The sequence below is a fragment of the Anguilla rostrata genome, chromosome 3 (assembly GCF_018555375.3).
Source record: "Anguilla rostrata isolate EN2019 chromosome 3, ASM1855537v3, whole genome shotgun sequence".
Classification (NCBI taxonomy): Eukaryota; Metazoa; Chordata; class Actinopteri; order Anguilliformes; family Anguillidae; genus Anguilla; species Anguilla rostrata.
Window position 1 is genome coordinate 57,360,725 of NC_057935.1, and position 6,000 is coordinate 57,366,724.

Sequence of the window (6,000 nt, forward strand, 5' to 3'; positions counted from 1 at the left end):
CTCCCTCTATCTCTCTGCCTCTCTCTCTCTGCCTCTATATCTCTGCCTCCCTCTCTCTCTCCCTCTCTCTGCCTCTCTCTCTCCCTCCCTCCATCTCTCTCTTCCTCCCTCTCTCTCTCCCTCTATCTCTCTTCCTCCCTCTCTCTCTCCCTCCCTCTCTCTCTCTGCCTCTCTCTCTCTCTCTCTCCATTTCGGTATTCATCTTCCTGTCTCTGCTTCTCTTTCTGTCCTTTTCTCCCTCTCTCTTCTTTCGCTGCCTCTCTGTCCACCTCTCTCTCTTTTAGGGCATGGAGTGGGAAGCAAACACAAATCTGTATGTGTGTGTGTGTGTGTGTGCATGTATGTACACGTGTGCGTGTATGTGTGTGTGTGTATGTGCGTACGCATATGTGTGTGTGTGCGTGTACGCATGTGTGCATGTGTGTGTGGAAGCAATAACAGATAAACTGACGGCATGCTGGCACGATACAACACATTTAAACTCCTCCCACACACACAGCCCCTGCCCCCCCCGCCCCCCCCTCCCCCTCCTGTGTGGGTGGGCGCAGTGAGTCAGAACTGTGCTCTGGGCTTTGGGACGTCTCCCTCCCTCTCTTTAACAGTCCCACGCAAGGGGACACCACCCCTGACCTATGACCCCTGACCCCTGTACAAAAACATGAACATTAACAGTGAAGAGACTCACAGTCAAGTCCAGTGCGTCATGTACGCACACGCTGAATTAGTCATATCCTGTCATGTGTGACTAACTCCTCACACACTCCGTACTACTTAGATATTCGCCATGTGGCCTAATCCCCATCAGACACTATATGTTGGTGAAGGCGCTTGTTCTGAAATAAACACACAGCGTATCCCCCGGTTACCATCTCAGATGGGAGCATTGAGCCCTATTCATGCCAGCGTATTAAAGCCAGCCAGATTTCTGAATATAATTTACATTATAACAAGAAGTACTGAAGGCATCTTCAGCCTTAACAGATACCAGACCAGGGGGCCCATCCACACACTGGAACAGAGCCTTAACAGAAACCAGACCATGGGGCCCATCCACACAATGGAACAGAGCCTTAACAGATACCAGACCATGGGGTCTACGCAAGCCAATGCTGGTCCCCGCATTGGCTTGCGTAGAGCCCTGCGTGGGCGTGTTCGAGCACGCATGGGTGGGTGTGCACACACGTGTTCGCGTGTGTGTGTAGGCGCCTGTGTGCATGGATGCGCGTGTATGTTCGCGTAGGAGGGTGTTTGTGGATTAGTTCAGTTTAGTATGGACGAAAAAAACAGGTTTGCTTTTCAAAGATGGCGAAGTGGTGCTGGAGGTTTGAGCCCCAACCTTTCCATGTTCCGGTGGAGAGCCTGGTCACGGCTGCCCCGTGAGGAGTCAGCGCAATAACACCAAATTAAAAAATTAAAAACAAACACGGCATCAAAACGAAACCGGCGGTAAAATTACTTTTAATATTCCGTAAACGCCATCAGTTACGGTGCGTTTATGGTGCACCTGTAACTAAGCAGGGAGCAGTGTCACCTGCTCGTAACTAAGCAGGGAGCAGTGTCACGTGCTCGTAACTAAGCAGGGAGCAGTGTCACGTGCTCGTAACTAAGCAGGGAGCAGTGTCACGTGCTCGTAACTAAGCAGAGAGGAGTGTCACGTGTGCTCGTAACTAAGGGAGAAGTGTCATGTGCTCGTAACTAAGCAGAGAGGAGTGTCACGTGCTCGTAACTAAGGGAGCAGTGTCACGTGCTCGTAACTAAGCAGGGAGCAGTGTCACATGCTCGTAACTAAGCAGAGAGGAGTGTCACGTGCTCGTAACTAAGGGAGCAGTGTCACGTGCTCGTAACTAAGGGAGAAGTGTCATGTGCTCGTAACTAAGCAGAGAGGAGTGTCATGTGCTCGTAACTAAGGGAGGAGTGTCACATGCACACGTAACTAAGGGAGCAGTGTCACGTGCTGGTAACTCGTTCGGTAAGGGAGGCGAGTGCTGACAGGCAGCGGGATGGACAGTGAATGGGGGGAGTTTCTGGGTTGGCGTTTCTGTCAAGCTTGTCTTGAAACTGACGGACGCGCTCGAGCCGACGCCGCCTTCTGCGTGGACGCTTTTTAAACCTCCTCCCCCCCCCCGCCTGCCTGCCGCAACCCCCCCCCGCTTCAGCCGAACACAATGGGCCGCGGCGCTGTCACAGACCCGCACGGCGCCGAGCGCCCGGCCCCAACCGCGCCGCTGGGAACTCAAAGGCCCGTTGCCGTGGTTACGGCGTCAGATACAAAGACGGCGTTTCCGAAGGATCCGAGAGAACGGAATATTCAGCATTCCTCCGTCCCCGCACTCTGGGTCAGTGTTCCGCGGTGGTCCTCCCGCCGGCCCCGCACTCCGGGCCGTGTGACATGATATCCAAGCCAAAAGTGGGTCTTTTTTTTTTAACAGGGGCTCAAACCGAAGAGCGGAAAATGCGCCCCGCTCTGAGCCGAAATGGGAGAAACGGCAGCTCAGAGCGTCCCCCGGCTGTGACCTCGTCGCTCAGAGCGCCCCCCGTACTTCGCTAGAGCTCTGCTCGGCCTAACAGCCGCTAAACCGACAAAAGCGCGGGCATAAAATACCCTCGTTCATTTAGCGTCGCCTCGTTAACGGGCGAAGATATTACCCAGCAGTCCTTTCTGCGGGCGGAGGCGAGGCTTAGCCTCCGACTAGCCCCCGCTGCGATGCTGCCGATCGATCGGAGGGAAATCGAGTCCGCAGCGAACGGCGCGCGTTAACCGCGGTGACCACAACAACGACGGCGGCGGCGTCGTCCCGGCAACCCGCCTCGTCAAAGGAGCTCCAAGGCACGCCTCCAATTTTCCCGCTCTTCGGTCGCCACGACAACGAGTATTTCGCAGCAGCAGGGTTCGAATTATGGAATTACGGAGCCTTATATCAAGAATCCCAGTGTTGAGCTGTAATGCAGGTTACCATCAGGAATCCCAGTGTTGAGCTGTAATGCAGGTTACCATCAGGAATCCCAGTGTTGAGCTGTAATACAGCTTAACATCGGGAATCTCCAGTGTTGAGTGCTGACCATTTCTCGCCACTATCGACACCAGGGGACGTCCAGCAGGACCGTTAGTTTCCAATTGGATCGCGGATCCTTCACAGTAACAAATTCTTACCCCATCGATCGCCCTTCCTCCTCCAAAATAACATGTTGCTAACCACGGGGTCGTTGCCAAGTCCCTCTAATCAAACGAACGGGGGACGTGAGAGAGTGTGGAGAAAATGGAAAATGCTACTCATTAATTTCCACTTCGCCGTCCAGAGTTTTCATGGATTAATCAATGCTAACCTGCTTTATCATAGCCACTTATCTTCCACATACAGAAATCCAAGCAGGCCTCTGACTCGGAGGTCGATGTGAGGATATATTTCACGTTGCAATCGCCCCCCCCCCCTTCTCTCTCGCTCTAACTCTCTCTCTCTCTTTGTCTCATCCTCTCTCTCTCTCTCTCTGCCATCTCCGTGCCCCCCTCCCCCTCCCCCTCCCCCTCACACAGGTTGTTCCATTCATTTCCTAGCACCCGGGCCCTTGTTTCATAAAGCAGGGTAACAGAGTTAGCTGGATAAGTGCACAGAGTAAAACCCGGAACCCTCCCAAATCTCGAACACGGACTGGAGGACAGAGATCCATCCAGGAAGTGACACTCTTGTACCCCCGAATGCTTACAGAACCCCCCCTCCCCCCACCCCATCGCCCCCCTTGAGGTACAGAGAAGGGCAAACGTCCGAATCGTTTACACCTCCCGAGAGAGGGATGTACCTCAGGCGACCGCTCTGGGGGCGGGGGGCGGGGGGCGGCGGGGGGGAGGTCAACATGATTGGTGGAGAGCTCAGCACGCCCGGGGCTGTATTTCATTTTTAATTCGTAGATGGAAAGGCACAACCGTCTGGCTAGGGGGGCGCTCAGGAACGTTCCCCCCCAGTTTGAGCCTCTCAGCGGTGGTCCATCAGCATGCCCCCCCGCGCCCCCCCGGGGTTGTTTGCAGGTAGTTTACGTCCAGATAAAACTCGGGTTTGAACGTGGAGGAGGAAGTGGGGGCTGAGAGTGTGGGACGCTATGAGAGATACGAAAAGGCAGAGAGACTGTTAATGGTAAATATGAAGGAGAAAGAGATTATTTACACTTTCTAAAATTCACTCAGCAGATGCAACCTAGCAGTATGCAGAGTGCTTTGCAAAGCTGACAGTTTTTTTTTACATTTTTATTTATTTATTTTTTTACACATTTTGTTTATTCATAGAGCTGTGTATTTTCTGTGATGTGTAAGTGATTTGGGTTAAGTGCCTTGTTCAAGGGAAGACAGGAAGTAGCTCACCTGGGAGAAGCTCAGCCTGCAGACTTCTGGTTACAGACCCAGTTCATTTAAGACCCTGTGCAAAATCGTTATTTAAAAAAAAAAAACATATTAACCCTTTAAGGTGTAAGATCACAAATATGTAGTCTTAAATGAACATTCAATCACTACTGGTGATTGAAAGCAATGGAGTTCTAGAACACTGAATTAGAAAAAAAAACATTCCAAAAAAAACTTACACTCTTAAGAGTCAATAGTTCTATATTTTACACAAAGGATCAAAGAAAACAATGGGTTTTTTTTTCATAAGCAGCATGGTGATTTACATTTTACCCAATCATAAGCACATCTGTTTAGTGGGAAGCCAATCAGAAGTGACCTTGTGGTGCTAGACCCATGTCTGACCTTCAGACCTAGTGTCCGGAAATGAAATAATCAAAAGAAAATATTAGCCTGTTATTTCCCTCTTAATGAATTTGGAAGTAAATTAATATGCATTTTGAACAGGCGAGTGAACAGGGGTAGCCGAGAAGCTCACTTCACCTCCGCTGCTTTACAGTAATTATAAAAAGAAAAAGACGCATTTTACTCAGGGAGGGGGGAAAGAAGATGGTGAGAGACAGAGAAAATGACTTTTTTTTTTTTTTTTACTGCATTAAAGGGAATGTTTAGCATTCTCACAGCGCCCATCACTCAGACAGCCTGCGTATTTAGCATTAAAAGATCCCTCCCCGTACTTGGCTGGGACCCTGGCTCTGTGGCAGATGTATTCATTTATTATTTACAAAACTTAAAAAACAAATATTTTGGGCCCAAAATGCTGAATTATGTTTTCCACCCACATGATTTATTGATGGGGGCAGGGTGTGATCGAGCACATAACACTGACTTTTCTTTACTTGAAAAAGAAATCAAGTTTTTAAAAAATTTTTACAGCACAATTATTATGGCAGGGATGGTTGACTTTCATTCTTTGCAGAAAACAGCTACACAGTACAGAGTGGGCAGTGCTAGATTTTAGATTGTACACTTGAAATTCGCAAGTATGAATGAGCACAATTAAAAAATTTCCATTTTAAACTTTCTGCACACTCCTCATGCGGTATCATATCTAATTGTTGTTTTGTAGTTTTGTTTTGTCAGGCGTGTACTTCACCGTGTGTATGACTACAAAAAAAAAAAATCAGGATTCTGTCAAATTGGTTTCTGTCAAAAAAAAGGATAAGCGATCCTATTGTCTCGGTCAAAATGGGAAAGTGAGCGGAGTAGCTGAGTAGGCCGCAGCCTGGCACTTGAGTTTGTAGTGGGCCCCAGAGAGAGGGGGGGTTTGGGGGGGAAGGAGAGGCAGGGAGAGGCAGGCCAGCACGCGAGCAGGCGGGAGCAGTAAGTGGCAGTTGTCGTGGCGATAGCGCGACATCGTCATTTGCATATAAATGAAAAGTTGTCGATCACGAGCCACTGACCTCATTTATTCCGCGGGACGGACGGACGGACGGGCAAGGCAAGGCGGGGCGGGTCGTCACCGAGCAACCGAATTAATTCCAAATTACCGCGTTTCCCCATTTAGCGGTGTCCAGCCCGGCAGCTCGCCACTGTCACTTCGTTCCTCCTCCTCCTCCTCCTCCTCCTCCTCCTCCGCTCTCTCTCTCTCTCTCTCTCTCTCTCCCTCT

The 6,000-nt window shown here is 50.2% G+C and overlaps 1 protein-coding gene across 5 annotated transcripts in view; it reads left to right on the forward strand.

Annotated features, from left to right (window-relative positions):
* LOC135251286 (CUGBP Elav-like family member 5) overlaps positions 1-6,000 on the forward strand; it is a 107,527-nt gene that overhangs the window by 54,714 nt on the left and 46,813 nt on the right. The gene's annotated exons all lie outside the window — the stretch shown is intronic.